Below are 23016 nucleotides of genomic sequence, written 5' to 3' on the forward strand. Positions count from 1 at the left end.
TGTAATCCCAGCTACTTAGGAGGTTAAGGCAGGAGAATTGCTTGAACCTGGGAGGTGGAGGTTGCCGTGAGCTGAGATTTTGCCAATGCACCCCAGCCTGGGCGACAGAGTGAGACTCCATCTCAAATAAGTAAGTAAGTAAATAAATAAATAAGTTTTCAATTTTGGACTAATATATATAAAAAAAAAAACTTAAAAAAGAATCAGTCCCTATTTTGCAGCCATTGGTAAACCAGTCATTTTCTCAGAAAATTCATCTGTCCTGGAGACCACAAAGCCTAGGTTATTTTGACTAAGGTTCATAGAATTCTGAAAATGAAAGTTCATAACCAACTTTTCTTCTTTCCCACTTCATAATCTTAACTGACCTCATGCTCACTGAGCATGGCTGCTGGATTGGAGATGGGTCTCTGGTATTGCAATGTGAGAAACTGAGCCCCGCTTTCCAGAGATTCTTATACTATCCTCATACAAGCGATAGGCACGTGGAGAATCCACCTTTGGACCAAATGCTTCCTCATTTCTGTGATTACATTCATTGTTATGACACAGTGCTAGCTCGGATATCAGCTGTTCATGATGGAATATCATCTTAAGGTTTCTTAAATCTGTTTATTTGGATTTCTCTCTGCAATGCTAACCTGTCTACAATCAGATCTTAGGACTACAGTAGACACTGATCGGTAGACAATCAGTGTTCTAGTTTATGGATGACCCTTTGTGGGTAGTGTCTTTGCTGTACCTGGTATCAGTTTAGGGAAAAGTGGGCTCAGTTTCTAACGTTGCAATACCAGAGGCCCATCTCCAATCCAGTGGTCATCCTCAGTCAGCATGACATCAGTTAAGATTATGAAGTGGGAAAGAAGGAAGGGTGATCATAAACTTTCATCTTCAGAATTCCATGAACCTTAATCAAAATAGCCTAGAGTTTGTGAGCTCCAGGGCAGAAGAATTTTTTGAGAAATGACTGGTTTACCAATGCCTGCGAAACAGGGACTGATTCTTTTTTAATGTTTCTAACTTTTCATTAGAAATCATTTCAGATAAACATAGAAGTGCATAAAATAATAGAATTGAGCCCCATGTATCTACTACCCAGATTTATGAGATGTTAATATTTTACTCAATATGCTTAAGGTTGCTCTTAAATCACATAGCTATCCCCTTATTCTCCTTTCTTCCTCAGTAGCATTCTCTCCCCAATAGTTAGATATGTTATGCCTACTCACTATTTCCCTTTAACTACATTTCCATATATCCACAAGTGAGATGCAGTATTATTTTGTATCTTTTGACAATTTACATGTTTTTCTACTATAAGTGTTCTTGTACAGTTTGGGAGTAGTGCCTTTCAATGCAAATGCAACTAGAGCAATTGAGCCTTGGTGTAAGCCAGAAGGAAATCTTTCTTTCCATGTGTTTGGAGTTGCCTTAACAGCTGCTCAAAGTGTCCCAGCTAATCATTCTTCACTGCATTCCTGACATGCATCTTGGTTTCCTATTTATCACTTTGGCTCATGCTTAAGTGCATTTATGCAATAGCTTTAAAAGTCTTCAACCCTTGATCCACACCCTTCTCTTGCTTATTGAGTGGTTGCAAAGTTGATCCAAGGGAACTGGAGGTCATAAAATCACAGCAGAAGATGGAAACTCATACCTAGTTAATTTTTTAAGAGAATGGGTTCTTGGATTTTTCTTTTTTAAGTAAGAAATTTTTGCTACACTCCTCACCTTCCCACTCCCACATACCTCTGCATGGCCAGGCCCTGTCTAGAAAGGACATTGGGGAGCCCCAGGACTATAGAATTTATTTCTTGTAATAGTAACCAATTAAACTAGTTACCAGTTGGAGAGCATGTTCCAGCACTTAAGTTAATTGAACTGTTGCAAACGAAATATGATTCTAAATTGTTTCAGTATTCCAAATCACTTCATGCGTGCAGATAAAAATGAAAAGAATTACCAAATTGGTTTGGAATGTGCAAATCAAGCATACAGTGCGAACATTTAGATCTATGAACTGATAACTGCAGTAGGTACCTTGAAAAACTTTGTGGGCTTTTTTTTCTTCTTCTTTTGCTGAGCTCTCCTTTAAATTCCCAGAACCGCCACTTGATGTGATAGTCAATGAAGGGAAGTCAGGTGCAATCAGAAGGGGAACTGTTTGCATCAGTGTTCTGGGCAATTCTACCAATTTGCCCAGAAAATAATCTCTTCATGATTCATTTCATGGGCCAGGTAAGAAAGGAATTGTTGAAAGGAGACTTAGCTTAATGGATGAAGTGTAGTCTTTTATTCTGGGAGAATCTGGCCAGAATTTGGCTTATAAGTCTGGAGGGTATAGTTCTCCTTGGGGTGGTGACCCTTCTGTACCTAGGGCCACTGCACATAGACAATGAGTGTCTAAATTCCAGAAGGAGTTGGTTTTGAGGAAAATCTCATGGAAAAGGATACTACTTTCCGGTCTCCACAGTCTCTTGCTCTTCATGTCTCCCCCATCACCCAACATATATGTAGATGATACTCTATTTCCATAGCTTTCTATTGCAGTGAATTTTCCAACCCTCTACATAGATCAGGTTGGTTGAGAGGTTTGGATGGGCTGTGAAGCTCTTGGCAGCTTAATGAGTCATCTTAAGTAACAAGTCACACAAAATCCATGACAATTCTCACCCCTCTTCAAGGTTATTCCTTCCCCTCTCAAAGGAAACCTAAGAAAAAGCAGTGAAATGTATCAGTTGATTTCATGCGTTCTTTTTGAGATGACAAAATAACTTGGATTAGAATACAGGCTGCCATTGTTGTTGCAGTTACACTTCAAGTTGCCTGGCACCATACAACACTGGAATATAAACCACTGACAAAAACAAATTCATGCAGAATAAACTCAGTCAACATAAACAGCAGAGATATTAATGGACCAGTGAGGTGTGTAACCAAAAGGAAGGTTCAGTCCTATTACAGTTTAGGCAGCTGTATCCATAGTATGAGTTGAAAGGTTCAGAGTTGATATTTTTCCCCAAAACATATTCTCCATGGCTTACCAATAATACTGGAAACCCAACATTTGTTAATTCATGTCTTTTTAAATTAAGAAAGATAATAAACTGTAGCCGTCATCGGTTCTAGCAAATCCTCACTTAGATCATTTTAAGAGGAGAGCTAAGGCCGGGCGTGGGGGCTCACGCCTGTAATCCCAGCACTTTGGGAGGCCAAGACAGGTGGATCATGAGGTCAGGACATCGAGACCATCCTGGCTGACATGGTGAACCCCTGTCTCTACTAAAAATACAAAAATGGAAAAAAAAAAATTAGCCGCGCGTGGTAGCACGTGCCTGTAGTCCCAGCTACTCGGGAGGCTGAGGCAGGAGAATCGCTTGAACCAAGGAGGCAGAGGTTTCAGTGAGCCTAGATTGCACCATTGCACTCCTGCCTGGGTGACGGAGGGAGACTCCGTCTCAAAAAAAAAAAAAAAAAAAGAGAGAGAGAGAGAGAGCTGGTTGCATTAGGACAAAAGTGAGAGAAATAAGGACACCCAAGACCTCACTGCCCGAAGAAAGGCAGGAAGAAGTGACACTAGGTGCTCAGAGAAAGGACACATAGTGAGTGTGCCATCAATTTCACTATCTTGTGGAAGTTTCAGTGGGCTCCTTGTTCATTAAACATTTATTGAACATCCACTTTGAGTCCTGTGTCAGGCATAGAAAGGATAAATAATATTCTTCCTGCCTTCAAGAAACTTCTAATCAACTGTGGAGACACATATAGTATTCAACAAACTTTAAAAACCTCACCTACTATATCCCAGACATTGTTTTAGTCACCAGTGTGGTAGAAATGAATTAATAAGAGACCCTGTCCTCAAGCAATTTGCAGTCTGGTGGATGAACATAAGGTAATTAGTGTATAACTAAGAAATGTCTCAAGATCTGTGGGGAAAAAAAATTTACTAAGGAGGGAGGAAGTTCAGTGAAGGTTCTAAGGGATCTACATGGCCTGAGCTTGCCCTTGACATGTAGAATTAGGCAATGGGACAAGCAGAAATAGTACAACTCTCTCTTTTCCTGGATCTCTCCTGGAGTTGACAGTATCTGAGTTTTTGCTAATCTACCCGTTTATAAACACTTATATTGTTCAATTACTTAGTTCAAGTGTTTGCTCAATAAAAACTTTCCTGACCCATCTCTCCTCACTCCCTGTCCCCAGACTTGTAGAACTCACTCCTTTATTGTGTCTCCTGCACATTAACCTATCACAGCACTGATAATATCATATTCTAAATTATTTGTTTACCTTTACTTTGCCCTTTGAGTTTGTAAGGATGCTGGCTGACTGCTGGAATGGATGAATGAAAATGGATAGAATTTTCATGTTTACCTAAACAAATCCCCAATGTCCTGGCTCTGAATCGCTTCTAGAATATTCTCAAACTCCTATAAAATGGCAATTTATGCTTTTTGAGATGGGAAAATGATCCCTGAAACCTTCTCTGAAGAATTGAATGTAAGGAATACTTGTGTGGTGGCATTTCCCCTCTCATGTCTCATTCACAGAACACCCCAAAACATAACCATTTTGCTGTGACAGAAATATGATTTCTTCATTTGCAGGCAGCCATGATGAGCTTGCCCCTCCCGGACCATGCAAAACATACGTTGTCTTTCCCTAGCTTTTGGAGGTTTCCCCACACAGGCTAGGTCTGGAGAAGCTGTCTTCTGCTTGTCTTGTTTCTAAGCATCTTTTGCTCATCTTTCCTAGCTGCATGGTTCTAATTTCTGATTGCCTGGATTACACATCAACCAGGCCAAGTTTTTGATTCCTTAGCCACATGGGAAGTTGGGTCAGGAAAGGAGGGCTGCAGAGGACTTGGGCACAGAGCCAGCTTTCCCAGGAGTTGGTCATTATTGTACTGATTCTGTCTATTGTTTTAAGGGGATGCCCCTGGGGGTCTGGAGATTTCTGCTGATCCTAGGGACTTAGAGAAGCTCGAAACCTAGTGCAAAAGACTCATCTGAGCTCAATTGGATGAAGCCTGGGGATATTTGCTCATGCCTTCCAAATATCTGTCTAAAAACGTCTCATTTCTGCTATTTCTATGGCCAAATGAATTGTCACATCCATGTGCATACCTTACCCAACAATCTGTTTATCAAGAAAGAGGAGCCTGTTGTCTCCCAATTTCTGCTTTCCAGACGACTGATATTAATTACTTTGCAGCAGGAACAGTTTATCTCTGGCTGAAACCAAAGCAGATGAAAATGCTGCCGTGCTGTAAGATTTTTTTTTTTTTTTTTTGTCTTGAAACGATGAATGGGATGAAGATACTTATCTGAGAGAACAGGTTTCAGGTGGAGCCTCCATCAGCTGTACTTTGAAGTATATTGTTAGAATATGGCTGATCTGGGTAAGGAATAAAAATAGCATGTCATATTGTGACTACATTAACTCATTTCCACCACAGGAAGCCGAGGGCCCTGCACAATGATAGACTTGTCCTGAAAGTAGAAAGCACGACCTCCATTAACGATGATGGAGCTAGTTCTCATTTACTGGCATTACTTAAAAGATACCGCTAATCCCAGCACTTTGGGAGGCTGAGGCGGGTGGATCACCTGAGGTCAGGAGTTCGAGACCAGCTTGGCCACCATAGTGAAACCCCATCTCTACTAAAAATACAAAAATTAGCCAGGTATAGTGACACTCGCCTGTAGTCCCAGCTACTCAGGAGGCTGAGGCAGGAGAATCTCTTGAACCTGGGAGGCGGAAGTTGCAGTGAGCTGCGACTGAGCCACTGTGCTCCAGCCTGGGTGACAGAGCAAGACTCCGTCTCAAAAAACAAAACAAAACAAAAAGATATTGCTAATTGCCCCAAAGCTATGGCCCTACTTTAGACCTAATCTAAATACCCTAGTACAGAGAACAAAGTTTTAAAATCAACCTATCCCCCTTCTAATTATTAAGATTCTACCCCCAAATACCCCCAAATGGTTTCTTCTGGGTAGTTTGCATATAGAGTCAGCACTGAATCCCCAAGAGGTTGACTGAGAAATAATTAGGACAACCTGACAATGAAATAATGGTCTATCCTAGTTATGGGACTCTAGGGCATTTATTCCTTTATATGTCTTAGCCTCGGTTTCCTCAACAGAAAATAGGAAAAAAAGCCTACTTGGTGGGGTTGATCTAACCCATTTCTTAGGTTAATCTATCAAAAAGGATCTGGCAAACAATGGTCATGCTTCCTTTTCATAATTAGTGGCCAAGAAGATAAATGTCTTTGAAAAAATGGAAACTAGTGATAAAATTTGGGGTCAAAGAATACATTTGGCTGGGTGTGGTGGCTCATGCCTGTAATACTAGCACTGTGGGAGGCTGAGGTGGGATGATCACTTAAGCCAAGAGTTTAAGACTAGCCTGAGCAACACAGCAAGACTCTAATCCTACAAAAAATACAAACATTTGCTGAGTATGATGGTACACACCTGTATTCCTAGCTACTTGGGATGCTGAAGCAGGAGGATCCCTTGAGCCATGGAAGTCGAGTTCACAGTGAACCATGATTATGAGACTTCACTCCAGCCTTGGCAACATGGCAAGACTCTGTCTCTAAAATAGTAAAAAAATTAAAAATAATGCATTTTAAAAAATTTTTATTTTACTTCCCATACACTGTTCTAGACAGTGAGGCTAAGGGAAATGAAAACAACACAAAGGCTCTGGCCCAGGTTGGAACCAGAAGCTCTGGGTTCTGGTTCTGGCTTTAATGTTGACCTGCTGCAATTACTTTGCCAATGTGCTTTACCTCTCCAGGATCCATCTGCTACATCTCTAAAGTAAGAGGGAGACCGTTTCCAATTCTGACATGCTATGCAAATGAAAAAATGTACTTTGTGCATCAACCTCTCATCTTTTCCTGGCCACTCTAGCCACTCCTTTATGTTCTCCTTCATTAATTTCTGTTCTTCTACTTGAATCTTTCATGTAAATATTCCCTTGGTTGTTTTCTTTAATCACATTTCTTTTCTTTGTCCATGTTCTCCTTGACATGTATCATTGGCTGCAGTAACGTTGACTTCCCTAAGACCATGGGCGATGACTCTAAATCTATTTCCCCAACTGAAATCGCTCTCCCAAGCTTTCAACTCACCAACTACTGGACACCTCCTTTTGAGTTTCCTCCCAAAGTTTAAACATAGTATGTCCCAAACTGAACCCATTATCTTTTTTGTGACCAAAATCTACTTATATTCTTCCATTTTCAGAGATTGTCATCAACTCAAACTTCTGTGGCCCAGAGCTTAGGAGTCATCACAAGTCCTTCCTGCCATTCACAATCACATCTAATTGATTACCAAGTCTTGTTTATTTTACTTCTTTCAAAGCCCTCAAATCAATTGTCTTTTATCTGCAGTTTTCCATTTACAACCAATTTCACTATATCTTCCACTTTGCAATCAAAACATTGCTTCTAAAATGCTAACATTCTATCCTATCTATCTTGCCTAGAGCCTACCGATAGTTTCATGTGGTTTCCTGGAATCAAACATAAAGTCCCTAGCATCACGTATAAGTTTATCCCTGAATGATCCCCACCCTCTCATTCAAAAGTTATTTTCACCATGCTCTCAGCCCCACAGCTCCACTCCTACTGCGTTTCTTGTGTTTTGTGGAATAGACTCTATTATATTTCTAAAATTTTGTACAAGCTGTTCCCTCTGCTTGGAATGCCCGACCTTTCCTTCTCTGTCAGAGAGGCTGTGGGAGTTTTTTTCCAGCGTGGTTAAGAGTCTATCCTTTGGGGTAAGACATACCCATGATCAAAGTCCAGATCCAGTACTTATAAGCTATGTGATAGTAGGCAGGTTGTTTATCACCTAAATTTTAGTAGTATTACTTTTAAAATGCAAATAACAATACCTGCTACATAATGTCAATGTAAAGATTAAATATGATGTGTTTAGTGTGATGCCAGGCACATAGGAACATCAATAATTGGCAACTCATATTTGTCCTTTACAGCTAGACTCTGTGATCCTCCTCTCTTCTCCCAACCACACCTCTCATGTTCTGCTCTGGAATTTACATTACAGGATGCCAGAGACAGAGTCTATTTTGTTCATATTTATTTAGCATTTGTCACTGTCTGACCCAAGCAGGCCTACCATAGAATTGCTGTTTCCATCAAGATTCAGCTCACTCACTATTTCTTCTAGGAAGCTTTTATTCAACCCCTAATCTTCCCTCAGCATTGGTTAATTACTTAAGTAATAGGCTCTGTTTATACACAGTTGGAATTCCTTCTGTTTCTTCGACAGAGTCTTGAGTTTCTGGAAGGCGAAGACCGTGTCATTTACACCTTTGTACCCCCAACACCTTTCCCAGCTCCATAGAGTAACACTAAAAAAAACCTTTGTGAATGCATGAGTGAATTAATGAATGGCTGGATGAGTGAATAATGAGTGGATTCTCTCTTTACCTGTGTTTCTTTCCTTCCCTCTTTTCCCCCTCTGACTATGCTCCATTTAAATTCTGTTTCTAAGAATCAGGTAGAGAAATGTGGAAACTAATGGATATCAGGCAGGTGAAGCCACACCTTCACCCAGAGGAGACATGTAGACTGCCGCCTGGTGCTCTGCTGAAATTGTATTGACAGTGGCACCTGGGAAGGAAAGGTCCTTTGATCACAGGAGCTTTAGACAAGCTTTCCCCTGAGCAAGGGCATGAGAACAGCACAGGCAAGCTGCTGGAGAATTTTGCAGGCCTTCCTGAAAGGAGTCTGAAAAGCTGGTATGTAGGTCAGTGTCCACCCTGGGATTCTGCCCATGGAGGTAAAAATAAAAGCCTGGAAGGACTGAGTTTCCAGATGCCCAGGTGAGAGTGACTGTGGGGAGGTGGTCTGAAAAGGAGGAGAAAAATCCCTTTAATCTATTCTCTGGGCCATGGCCTCCAAACCACCTTGTAGGCAAGGCACAAAGCCGAGGTGACCCTGATATGCATCGAAATGAAAAGGTTTGTGTGCAAATCAGGGAAAAATCCTTTCAGCACCTACAGGATGGATGCCAGGGAGTTAACATTTGGAAATCTCAGCTCAGTGCCAGGACGTTGTTTGAAAAGGAGATCTTGGAGCAAATGCCAGTGAAGTACAGAGGAGAAGAAGTGAGGACAAGGACTCCAGGAATTAGCTATTCAAGAATGTTCCAGAAACCCGATAGCTCTTTTCCCTGTCAAAAGGAAAAAAAAAAAAAAAAAAAAAAAAAAGAGAGAGAGAGAGAGAGGGAAAAAAAAGGACATTCAAAGGAGCGTTCATCAAAGCAGGCTGCTCAGGGTTTTCAGGGGAATTGGGAGGGCAGATGCTACAAGGTTATTGGAGTCAGTGTCAAATGCGAGAACAAAGTGGCAGTGACATGAGCTAAGAAATGACTAAGCACTCCAGCCCTAGAGTAGTAATAGATGGATCCAAATGCTAAGTGAAGCAGTTGTCTTAACTCATTTGAATACTTCTGAAGAGGTGATGAAAAAATAGCAGGAGGGATGGAACCTCTTCTGTTCCGGAATATCCCAAGATGATAAGATAATGTTGCCTTACTCTGTTACTCTGTCATTTGATTGATCCACCCTTCCCTATGGCCGCTTTCTCTTTAGTTTTAGAATGAAAGTTTTAGGTCCAGTGCACATAGGGTTTCCATTTGCTATGTGGGCTGCTGTCCTTAGGATTTGATTCCTGCTTGCAGTGTGGGACTCTCCCTCTCTCCACGAAGGGGTGCTCCGAGTTTTAAGATAAGGGCATTGTTTGGCACTCAAGCAGTTAAGTTTTTGGTTTACATAGAACTTCCTCTTTCTTCCTCTCTTCTGTTTTTCCTTTTCTCATCGCTATTTCCATATACTGAAAAACCTGAAGAATTTGGACCAACGGGATACAGGGAAGTGAGAAAAGTTAAGGAGGCAAAATTCATATATACAAATTATATTGTCTCACATGGAATGTTTGTATATGAAGAGTAATTGAATAGATATTTGGCATATATTAGATGCTTTGTAAATACTCCTATCCTTGCTGCTCCTGCTTCTTTTCAGTTCCCTCTTTAATTTCTGCTTTATTAAGAAAGATAAAGATTACTTTGAAAAGAATTACTGTCAGTGATAGCCACCATTTACTGAATGCCTCTTCTGCATCAGACTCCACATTAGAATATTTGTGACATCAATTATGCCTTATCACAATTCAGAATGGGAGCAGCAACTGTACCCACTTTACAGATGAGGAAATGGAGTTAACACACAGTAAGTCACTTGCTACTGCTGCTAAAATGTGATAGAGCTGGAATGCGAAATTAGGTGTTCTGCACTCTAAACCCAGGTTTTGTTTTGTTTTTGTTTTTGTTTTTTTAATGCTGTTACATTTATCTCGTGGATCATGCAAATGTAGCTTCTTGGAGCAAATACATAGCATTCCTTTGGAACTGGGGCCAGGGCTGTTTAAGTTGGTGAATTACATCTCAGGTGGCCATCCCTTACCTTTGGCATTCTCCTTCCCACTCCCTCTGTTCAAACAGCAACAAATCATGCTGCCCTTTTAGTCAAGCACCCTTTCATTCTTTCCTGAAACTGTGTCTCACCAGTCCTATCCCTGTCCTTTAGGGGTCCAGGGTCTTACTTAGCTAATTAAATAAACTAATCTTGCCTAATAGCTCTTAATTCCAAAGTCAGTACCTTTCCTTAGGTACTAAATACAGAGTCAAAGAGAGAAATTTCAGTTGGTAAAGGTTTCTGAGAAAGATAAATTTTTGAAGTAGACAAAACTTTATTGCCTCTCAAACCTCAGAGAAGCAGTCACTTGTTCTATCTATGTATTTTTGGCATTTGCTTGCTCACAAAAGCCCCACTGAAAAACTGAGTATTGAGATCTAAGCCTCTAATTGTCTTAATAATAGGTTTCAGTTAGAAATGACTTGCCATAATGTGTTAAATATTTCTTGAGCACCTACTATGTGCTAAGCTCTGTTCTAGGTAAGAGATTCAGACGGAAGCAACTCAAGCACTTGGAGATGGCCTATGCTACAGGTTGAGTATCCCTTCTCCAAAATGCTTGGGACCAGAAGTGCTTTGAATTGTACATTTGGGGGACTTTAGGATATTTGTATCATACTTGCTGCTTGAGCGCCCCTAATCTGAAAACCTGAAATCCAGAATGCTCCAATGAGCATTTTCTTTGAGCATCATGTCAGTCCTCAAAAAGTTTTGGATTTTAGAGCATTTTGGATTTCAGATATTCAAATTTGGGATGCTAAACCTGTACTAAAAATTTTCCCTCTATCTTCCTCTGCCATTAGCGAATTTTATAGCTTGTTGACCACTTAGGAAGATACCTTTGAAAAGATCAAGCATGTGACTAGGGAGAAAAAGTATTAAGGAAAAAAAAGAGAAATATGAGTTTGAAACTGCTCATTTAAAATTACTAGTTTCAATCAATGACAATTTTAAGATATTAAATACATTCTGGAGTAACTTGTCAAAACAAAAACAAAAACAACAAAAAAAAAACAGGTGCCATTACTGATATTCTCCAAGGTTTTTCTAATAAGATCAGGGTCAGTGATGGGAAATAAGCTGGAAGATGAATAGAGTGTCAGAAGGCAATTGAGTTCCAAGCAGTTAAAGCAAGTTCCCCAGTAAACACAGCTTGAGCAAGTTTGTTCCTGATGATGGTTAGGGAGGCCTTTGGTGAAAACGACCCAGAGAACAGCTGCTTTCTCACCCCATAAAATACTGCTGGACCTTCCTTACTTAACCTATTGGCAAGCTTCTGTTGGCATTCTCTTGTGGTTAAGGCAGAGAAGGAGGTAGCCCCATGAACCTCTCTGCTCCTTTGATTCTGCACTCATTTGGCTTTTGTTAAGAGACTTCAGTATATTCTTTCTATGGCCCAAGTGGAACCAAATCCAAGCTCCACTAGCTATGTTTCTTTGGGCAAATTTGTAACTCCTCTAAACCTCAGTTTCTTCATCTGTAAAATGGAGATAATAGTAATATGGCTAACAATAGCAGCAAGCATTGATAAAATGATTATTTCTCTGTTGGGGCGCTCTGTGTTGGAGATACCTTATCTCATTGGATGCCCACGGTCCCCACCTACAAATAGCTATTTTTATCAAGAATCATGGTTGCAGTTCAGAAATTACTAGAGGTGACATTTAAAAAAAAATCATGGTTATCTTTTTTAAAGTACAAATGACTGTGCAACTTCTATGATAATCATCATTGTCAGAGAGGAGTTTTCATTATTTAATAAGTGGAATACTTTGGAAGGGCTTCTTCATGTAAATAGATATTGCTACCTTCAACTCCTACTGAGTCCTCTCACGGCAGTAGGACATAAGACATTAAGTGAGCTGAAAATATATATTACCTGGTAAACAAGTGTGTAGAGCACTTATGTGTGATACTAATTCCCTGACAAACTCAAAGAGACAGAGAGAGAGAAAGAAAGTGAGAACAGAGGGAAAGAGACAAAGATGGAAACAAAGAGAAAGACAGAGAAAGAAAGAGAGAGAGAGAGAGAATACTTTCATATGCCTCATTTGGCACTCTTAAAAATGAAGCAGGAAACCACGGTGTCCCCACCTGGGACCTCGATTCTGTGACCTGCTTTCTGATATGGTCTGGAAATTCTCAACCCAGTGGCACCCAGGGATACAGGTGTTTCACCTTCAGCAGGGTCCCGTTGGGGCCTCTCTACCTGAGGCCTCACTCCTACATAGAGTACATTCTCCTTGAAGAAGGAAGGGAAGACTCCCTCCAGCTGGGCTGCCACAGAACTGCTATCCCTTCTCTCCATCCCTGTGGCCTCCAGTCTTTTCTCTGTTTCACTCTTGTTATGGGAGCTGTGAGAAAAGAAAAATCAATTCTCTAGTTAAGGTCAGCCAGTAATATTTGCTCCTAGGTCCCCTAACCACGGCCTGATGAATCCAACCACATTTCTCCCGGGTTACAATTCAATAAAGCCTCCTAATGGCCTTTATCATGATTTCCCTCCACACAGGCTCACAGCAGCGCCTTTCATGCTCCCTTATAAACCTCCTTGTAGGGCAATAATTTTGTCTTGTAGTTTTTCTGGATCATTTTGGAGGTGAATTGGGCCAGGGTGGGGGGTGAGGGTGAGGGCTGAAAAAACAAAGCTCTGGGCTTTTAGCCGCATCTAGTTATTTCATTTAGTTTTTGCAGCAAATTATTATAGCATAAAAGGTAGCTTCAGATGGTGCAGACTGAGGAAGGCTTAACAGGGTTACTCCCTGGACTTTACCTGGTCCCTGAGTAGTTATGCAGCGTCTTTTAAGTCATTCGTTCATTTATGCTAGGCCAAGTGTGAGAAATATTTTATGAGCACCTACCATGTGCTAGAGAATGAAGCTGCGGAGAAGAAAGAGTCCCGGGTTGTTGCTCCCAATCTAAGTTGGGGAGACAGACCAGTAAGTCAGTGAAGACATTAGAATAAAGGCATCACAGAGCCCTTAACTGCTTTCAAGTGGCAAGAGAAGCCCCCGTTTTCCTCTACAGGGGCAGACAGCATCAGAGAAAACCTTTCTCGACATAGCTGCCATGAACTGAATCTGGAACGTCAAAGAAGCAGCAGAAGTAGTGGGCTTGCACATATGCTAAAATTCCGTATCTGCCATGTGTTAGCCATATTACCTTGGACCTATTACTGATCCTCTTAAATGCAGGTTCCTGAGTCCCAAAATAGGCTAGCTTTGCTTGCAGGGTTTTTGTGAAAATTAGCAAAATATAGGTAAGTGCTAGACTTATATCCTTGTATCCAACACAAAGTAGATACTCGAGATGAAATTCTATTTTTGTTATTATTATGTATGATAATTTTTATTTATTGAGAGTTTATCAGGTATAAACTCAATAATAATCAGAACTTGAGCATGATCCATTGAGGAAATGAAAAGCTTTCAGTTTCACTGATATTTGCAATGGGTGTGGAGGGGAAGGGTGGGAAAACTGGAGTGGAGACATGTGGATTGTTATGCAGGAGCCAGTTCATTGAGAGCCTTCAGTACAAGGCTTAATGCAGTACAAGGCTGCCATAAACTGGCTCCTGCATCAAGAAGTAGAGATTCATTGAAGGTGAACCACTTTTTAGGAAAGGGGGTGTGTAAGTAATTAGATATCCAGATGATGATGTAGCCCTTGTTGCCAGCTTTCTGATCCCAGCTCACAAAGCCTTGGTTCATTGACCACCTAGCCACGGAAAATAAAAACCCAGGCACCACTTTGCCTCTGAAGAATTCTCAGCAATTTTTCAGAGAGTAAAATATCCTCTGTGAAATTCTTGAAGATTTCTCCCCCTCACTCTGAAATGCCCTGAATTTCAAGCAGCTATAATGTTGCTGACTCATTTCTAGTTTCATAAGGATCTGGGTTGACTTGTCATATGTTATAAATCTCCAGTTTATGGAATCGCTCCTACTGCTGTTAAGGTAGACTTGGAAGTGTGTCAAAGGGATTCAAGGTGGGCAAAACCGAAGTTGAGCTTGAGTCCCATTGTTTTGCTCATGTTATTTTTTGAGCGAAGGGAGACCTTAAATGTTTTTTTAGAGAGAGTCATTATTTAATTTTTGTCTTAAAGAAAAAATGTCAAGTAGTCGACTTTAAAGATATATGTTTATGTAAGACTGATTGTATTTAACACAAATTTCCCAGGGCTTCCTTTACTCTATTATACAATCTTTCTATATCATTCATGGCAAAAGTATGTCAGGCCTTTGATAGGAAGCAAACTTTCTCTTTTTAGGATTTTGGTGTGACTTTGTCTATTGTGGACAGGGACATCTAGCCACTTTAAGAAACTGGACACTTGAGCCTGTGTGTTAAAAAGAAAATGCAAAGGTATGGAAATATGCAGTAACAGAAAAAAAGGCTGGAGTGAAGACAAATAGGGCTTATGTTACAATTTTGTTTTGTTTTCTCTTTTCCTAAGATTCAGCTATATTGGCAAAGCCTACAGAATAAACACCACAGGACTTGAATATAAGTTTTCAAGCAATCATATATCAGGGCTACTCTTTCCTATTGAGTATAAACTTGTTTATGTCTTTGCATGAGTTGTTCACTCCTTCTAGAATACACAGATGGATGGATGGATGGACGGACAGATGGATGATGGATTGTCAAGAACAGTAGCCCTTACCTGAAAACATAACTCCTTCACTCAGTGTTATATATATATTTTTAGCTTTCAAAAAGATATAATCTTGCCTGGGCACAGTGGTTCACGCCTATAATCCTAGCACTTTGGGAGGCTGAGGCGGGCGGATCAACTGAGGTCGGGAGTTTGAGACCAGCCTGATCAACATGGAGAAACCCCGTCTCTACTAAAAATACAAAATTAGCCTAGTGTGGTGGTGCACGCCTGTAATCCCAGCTATTCAGGAGGCTGAGGCAGGAGAGTCACTTGAACCTGGGAGGCGGAAGTTGCAGTAAGCTGAGATCACACCATTGCACTCCAGCCTGGGCAACAAGAGCAAAACTCCGTCTCAAAAAAAAAAAAAAAAAAAAGATATAATCTCCAAATGCACTAATTATTGTTACTAATTTCTTTGAGGTTATTTTGTACTGTTTTGTTTTGCTTTTTTTGCTACACCTTGCTTTACTCCCTTCTCTTTCTGGGTTTAATCCTCCTTGGACTAAAGCCAAGGTCAGAGAGAGTAATATGCAGTGCAACAGCCTGCCTAGTAAAACATATCTCTTTATTAGGAATTGAGCTTCTACCTTTTACCAAGCTGTGGTTTCTTATAGGAAGAAATGCTGACTCATAATACAGGCAAGGTGATGTGTACATGCAAATACACAACTTTATCTTTTAGGCTGATTTCATTAAACAACAGATCTGTGATATCTGAGAAGTTGTCAAATACTCAGGCTTGATTTTACATAATTATACAATATAGAATGACATTAGTTCTGTATTTTCTTATTGTTGTATCATCTCTCTCCCTTCCTAGAAATGTAAGCTCCATGGGGGGTGAGAATTTTGAGGTTTTTGTTAACTAATTATACCCTCATCTAGAATGGTACCTAACACTAATAGAAACTCATTAATTATGTGAATAAATGAGTAACAGTGCAAAATCACAATACTCTCCTTTATTTGTTTCCAGTTTTTGCTTCATGCAGGCTTTTAGTACCTCCCCTGGGGAGAGGTCACAGCATCACCGACAATGAGAGAATTTAGGGTTATTCTTCAAGTTCATGTCATTATAACATGGGGAACTGGGATTTCTGTGCTCATTCTTTCTCCATGACATCAGCTGATTTTAAGTCAACCTTTCTATATTTTTTACATTCTTTTTACTTCTGGCTTGGCTTTAATTAGAAGCCCATTTTTTCCTAGTTTTTTTTTTTTTTTATGTACATACATTTATTTCCAAAATGTTATTAAACTGAATTTTATGCTTTATTTTGTTCCCCACAAACTATATTACATTTTCTTTGTACCTTCTCATTTGCTTTTCTCCTATGTAATTCTTTCCTTTCAAGTCACCAAACAGCAATTTGTCTGAGTTTCCTGATAACATCTCTCTTTATTTTGGTATCTTCTGCAGTATATTTTAGCCCTTTTTAAATATAGCCTAGATAAAATAAGTACATTTCATGTACTTGGCAAGAAAGTGTTAAGCATTAACTCCTAATAATTCACTCCTTATTAGTCATCCTTTCAGGTAAGTTGCCAGATAGATTTCAAGTGATAAATGGAAGGTCACTCAAACAAAGATCCATTTTCCTGGATGGGGGAGGGGCAGTGTTCCAAAAGTCACATCTAGAAGCAAATTCCTTCTAATGACAGCTGTAGTTTTTACAAAATGACAGATAAACAATCTTTTGTATAGGGTTAGTAGAGTCATCTTTTTATACATAACAGTAAGAATCGTTTTGACCAAGTTTCAACGTTCAGCTGTAAAGACAAAGGGACAGAGATAAAAGCAATTAATTATCAATATAATGGACATCGATGGTTTGCTGGCTATGGTAATGAGTACAAGTATCATAATTATGGGGCTTTGAATAAATTCAATGAGATTCTGTGTGTCTTCTTGAGTAGGTAGTCATGAAATGGCAAAGTCAATTAGGACTGAAGGGAAATAGGAGGGTAGAAAACAAGACTAAACACTCAGTACCTTGTACCCTACCACCCGCTACAACATCCAAAGTATATTATCAGTTCCCGGATCAGCATGGATTTGTGTTTGAATCATGAACCCTACCTGTACAACGTATGGATGCAATTGTTAAAAAATACGGTTATGTTTTACATCATACGCCAACTCCAATTGATTGGTAGTAGCTGCCTAGAACTTTGCATTAGGAAGGATTCTCCAGTATTAAGTGGTACCTGTGAGAAATAATGCTATAATTATCAGCAATGTCTTGTGGGCATCATACTTGCAAGTGCTAGCATTAAGTTCTATGATTTTTTTTTGTTTATTCATGTCTAATTATTACTTCATAGTTTATTTCATTTTCTTCTTCTTTTTTGTTGTTGTTGTTGTTGTTTCTAAATCTGGTATTATAAAATTTGCTTCTGGGAAAATTGATGTATCATGATAGCCATCTGGCCCTCGTATTGTTTGCCCAGTTGAGACTATTGCAAAACTGCACCCTGACAGATTTCATGGCAGATAGCAGATATCCCACATGGACTGTGAAGAAACAGAGATTTTGACCTAAGAAAAGAATAAGATATTCAGTGCAAAATTTACCAGAGCAGTGATACTGAAGACTTCAACTACATTACAAAGACTGTTAAGGATACTTTCAACAGCAAACAATAGCAAACCCAGTTCACAGTGGTTTAAAGCAAATTGAATAATTATCATATCACAGGAAGCGGGAGATTGATTATTGTTGACATGTTCAGTAGTGTAGTAGTGTCAGGATTTGCAACTCTTCATCTCTCTTGGGGGTTTTTCTCATGGTTATCAGAGGGATGCCACATCACCAAGTTTCATGTCCACTTTTATGTAAGGAAAAATGGGGTAAGATAAAGAACCAGTGGCATCCCCTTTTGTCAGTAAAGTAAAAGCTTTCACATATGACCTCCGACCTTTGTATCTTTTTATTTAGAAGCATGTCATATGGCTAACACTAGTTGCAGAAGCAACTGGGAAAATATATATTTACTTTTACTGCCCACTGTAGTGGGTGAAACAAGGAAGAAGGATATTACCAATAGTCTCTGTCATAGTCCACCTCTTAGCCTAGTGGCTATCCATACATATCCTTCTTCCTATAGATATGTTTTAACAGAAGCTATTCATCTCTCTTCCATGGAAAGTAAACACACATAATAGCATTTATTTTAAGCTATTATTATTCAAGCTAGAAGTGCAGTATAATTGCAGTATTATTTCTTATTCACATAGTAACTTTTCCTCACTATCAGATCCAGATGTGGATGTTCTGGTCTAGTGACTAATAGCTAAAAACAAGTTATCTGTTCCCTTTATCCAGCATAAAATGTTGGTGAGCCAGCCAGGCATGGTGGCTCATGCCTGTAAGCCCAGCACTTTGGGAGGTTGAGACAGGTGGATCACCTGAGGTGAGGAGTTTGAGACCAGCCTGGCCAACATGACAAAACCCCGTCTCTACTAAAAATACAAAAATTAGCTGGGCGTGGTGGCACACACCTATAATCCCAGCTACTCTGGAGACTGAAGCAGGATAATCGCTTAAACCTGGGAGGCAGAGGTTGCAGTGAGCTGAGATCACACCACCGCACTCCAGCCTGGGTGACAGAATGAGATGAGACCCCATCTTAAAAAAACAAAAAAACAAACAAACAAAAAAACAGTTGTGAGGGAACAGGATACCTACAATGAAATCTCCATCTTGGGAAAAGGAACAATGGGAATTATCTACAAGTTACTGGCCTATAACACACACATTAAACAGCAAAGACTTTGCCTTGGCAGTGGAGTAAATTCTTTTATTAGACAATCTGCCCATCCCTATCTTTTCTAGGAGGATCCCTGGCATCTGGGAGGATTAGGGAGATAAATATGCTAATTATGTAGATGGCCACACCTGAAGTAAGCTTGGCGAAGATGCTCTTCTGAGGAAGGTACAACTTTCCTAGTTTATTTCTTATTCACACAGGTTCAAGGGCTTAGGGGGTTAACAGTCAAAATCTCGGTTTCTTGAGCAACCTCATCCCCTCAAAAATATAGTAACTCTGGGAGTAATTTTGCTTCTGATAACTTCCACATGGGGTAACTAAGAGCCAGTACACGTGTAGGCATAGTCTCTAATTATGAGACATCCTGTATCCTAGTGCCTAAGTTTAGGGATTAGTTTAATGGACAAACACTTTGTGGAGATATGAAAAACATAGGCTTGTGTTGGAAGACACTATCCTGGAGAAATTCTTTGTTAAGGAGCAGATGTTAAACATTGGAATGCTTTTACACTTCAGGGTAAGTAGCTGCTTACCCAAACTAGCAATCTTTACCCTAAGATATCACTACTAAAGGTTTAATGCTTGTCAAAGTATAGGGGCCTTCAAGGATCCATCTCCAGCCTTGTTGCCAACGTTCATTTGATTCCTCATTGCCTCTACCTTACCAGGTATTAATATTATTTTGTATATCAACTCTGGCTTATACCCGAAGAAGTATGCTTCTTGGTATGGGGGATCCTGGGACAAAGGCAAACATTTTCCAAGAAAATGTCACATTAGGAAAATGCTAATCAAAGCCTTAAAAAGGACAACATCAAGTTGTAAATGCCACTTATAAGGGAGTTATAAAAAATAAAGAGATGTTTAAAAAATAGGTTGGTTAGAGACAAAGGATGAATTGGCGAAAAGTAGATTCAGGAGATAATTATGCTAATGTGAACCAACCACTGTGGCACTCCTCTTCTGTGTGTCTTGGCACAGTGTACTGCCCAGGGGCAGGCCCTTAAGCCATTGACCCATATTGGATACAAGCCAAACAAGGAAGGGTAAGGAGCAGAAGCCCATTTAATCAACTACCAACAGCGTAGGCGGGCAAGGGACCAACGACTGGAAGATCAGGAAAAGCAAGGCGAGAGCAAAAAGGTGCCATAGGCCTCAGAACACAGGCAGGGTCCAGAGTTGAAGAGGTTAGGAAGTTGGCAGAAACAACTCTAGTAATAAAGCTTGAATTTTGATCCTAGGGCAGAAAGTGCTCCATTGTATTCTATTACTACCTGCTGAATGCCGATGAGTTAGGACCACAGATGCTGGGCATTGTCAGAAAGTCTCAAAGCCTTTTATCATTAAGGCCAAGAGAGATATATCAGCAAGAACGTTTCCAGATTTTACTAGTGCTATGTTTTACTATTTTGTTTTTATCTATTTATTGTCATATTTTTGAGCATATGACATTATGATTATTGATAATAGCTAAGATTGTTAGAGGGAGTGCTTACAACATGCCAGACACAGTTTTTAGTGCACTAAATGTAAGTATCTCATTTAACTTTCATAATAATATAAGGGTTTATTTTTTTTTATTTTAATCATCCTCACTTTATAGAGAGGATACAAGTCTCCATCCTCTTCCTTTACATTCTTTGTACAAACTGCACAGTTTATTAATCCTGTATTAGGGTTCTCTAGAGAGACAGAACTAACCTTGTATTAGTCAGGGTTCTCTGGAGGGACAGAACTAGTACGATAGATGCATATATGAAGAGGATTGTGTTAAGGAGTATTGACTCACATGATCACAAAGTGAGGTCCCACAATAGGCTATCTGTAAGCTGAAGAGAAAGGAAGCCAGTCTGAGTCCCAAAACCTCAAAAGCAGACAAGCTGACAGTGCAGCCTTCAGTCTGTGGCTGAAGGCCTGATAACCCCTTGCTAACCACCAGTAAGTCCAAGAGTCCAAAAGCTGAAGACCTTGGAGTCTGATGTTTGAGCGCAGGAAGCATCCAGCAAAGGAGAAAAGACGAAGACTGGAAAACTCCACAAGTCAAGTCTTTCCATCTTCTTCTGCCTGCTTTATTCTGGCCACACTGGCAGCTGATTAGATGGTGCCCACCCAGATTAAGGGTGGGTTTGCCTCTCCAAGTCCACTGAATCAAACGTTAATCTCCTTTGGCAACACCATCTCAGACACACCCAAGTACAATACTTTGCATCCTTCAGTCCAATCAAGTTGACACTCAATATTAACCATCACAAGTCCACCCCTTGTCAACTTGAACCCATACACACTTCCTGAAATAATACATAATCTTCAAACAAAATCAATAATAAGGTCATAATTATGCCTAACATTATACAGCTCTCCTTTGTACAACTGGAAGTGCACTAATCCTTAACCTGAGTGCTATTACATAAAGTTAACAACACTTAAATGTTGATATGAAGTCAATAAATCTTATGTCACGTGATAAAGGCAAAAGAAAGGAAATAAAATAAAGATATTTTCTTCATACAACTGTATACATGCACAACTAAGTTCTTAACAAAATAAAGAGGAAATACTCATGACAATTACAGTCCTCATTTCTGCAACTGGTAATGTGGTCATAGCTGGTATTGATGACTACCTTCTCCTACTACCCTTCTTCTACCCATTTTCTTTGCCTTCACCAAACACCTCAGGAAGTCGTGATTTTTTACCTGGTGGAGTGACCCAAACCTTTATTCCTAAAGAGTCTGGGCCATTTGTAATCCTGCCTGGATTGGGTTGTTGTAGGTTCTCACTGATCTTAATTACAGGGCATGGTAATACTAAGAGACGCCCTGGTAATACTAAGAGACGCCCTAGGGGATTTCCTGTATTCCACACATACTCTTCCTTATCTCCACTGTGGAGTAGGAGACTGATTTCATCTTGATAGTCTGGGTCAATCACCCCAGCCAACACTGTAACTCCCTTCTTGGCCGTTGACTTAGAGGTAGGAGTAGCCCAAAGTGGCCAGGGGCAATCTTAATTTCCAGTTTAATGGAATCATTGTTGTGTCTCCTGGTGGCAGCATTCCTCTTTCTAGAACTTAGACCTGAAGGCCTGCAGAACGTAATGTCGCAGGAATAGGAAGCAAACTTTTTGCTAATGGGTCATAGGGGTGATGGTGAGTGGTGCCACTTCCACTTCCACCCCATGATTCTGGACCCATGAGTCCTGGTTATGGGAGAAACGGTACCATATATTGGATGCTGATTCAGAGAATACATAGCCTTCTGGAGAACTTTGCCCCACCCCTGCAAAGTATTGTCACCTAGTTGATGTTGTAATTGTGACTTCAAAAGGCCATTCCTCTGTTCCATCAATTCAGTTGCTTCAGGATGATGGGGAACATGGTAAAACTAGTGAATTTCTTGAGAATGAGCCTACTGCCACACTTCTTTAGCTACAACATGAGTGCCTTGGTCAGAGGCAATGCTGTGTGGAATACCGTGATGGTAGATAAGGCATTCTGTGAGTCCATGGATGGTAGTCTTGGCAGACGCATTGCATGCAGTATAGGCAAACCCATATCCAGAGTAAGTGTCTATTCCAGTCAGTATAAACCACTGTCCTTTTGATGATGGAAGAGGTCCAATATAATCAACCTGCCACCAGGTAGCTGTCAGATCACCACGAGGAATGGTGCCATATCGAGGGCTCAGTGTTGGTCTCTGCAGCTGGCAAATTGAGCATTCAGCAGTGGCCGTAGCCAGGTCAGCCTTGGTGAGTAAAAGTCTATGTTGCTGAGTACATGCATAACCCCCATCCCTGCCACCATGGTCACTTTGTTCATGGGCCTGTTGGGCAATGATAGGGGTGGCTGGGGAAAGAGGCTGAGTGGGTTCCACAGAACGAATCATCCTATCCACTTGATTATTAAAACCCTCCTCTATTGAGGTCACCCATTGGTGAATATTTGCATGGGATACAAATGTCTTCGCAGTTTTTGACCACTCAGAGAGGTCCATTCACATACCTCTTTCCCAAATTTCTTCTTCACCAATTACCCAATCATGCTTCTTCCAAGTCCTTGA

At 40.3% G+C, this 23016-nt stretch overlaps 1 protein-coding gene across 15 annotated transcripts in view; it reads left to right on the plus strand.

Moving 5' to 3' along the window:
- Nucleotides 1-23016, plus strand: part of LOC105487840 (PPARG coactivator 1 alpha) — a 716435-nt gene that overhangs the window by 687548 nt on the left and 5871 nt on the right. For 2 of the 15 annotated variants that reach the window (XR_011621420.1, XR_011621419.1), the window contains exon 15: nt 19024-19123. The exons of 12 other annotated variants lie outside the window; for them this stretch is intronic. The gene's annotated coding sequence lies outside the window, so the exon portion shown is untranslated. Of the gene's footprint in view, nt 1-19023; nt 19130-23016 lie in introns of those variants that run through there. One more of the 15 variants, XR_011621422.1, reaches the window with a different exon arrangement.

This window comes from Macaca nemestrina, chromosome 3 (assembly GCF_043159975.1).
Source record: "Macaca nemestrina isolate mMacNem1 chromosome 3, mMacNem.hap1, whole genome shotgun sequence".
Lineage (NCBI taxonomy): Eukaryota > Metazoa > Chordata > Mammalia > Primates > Cercopithecidae > Macaca > Macaca nemestrina.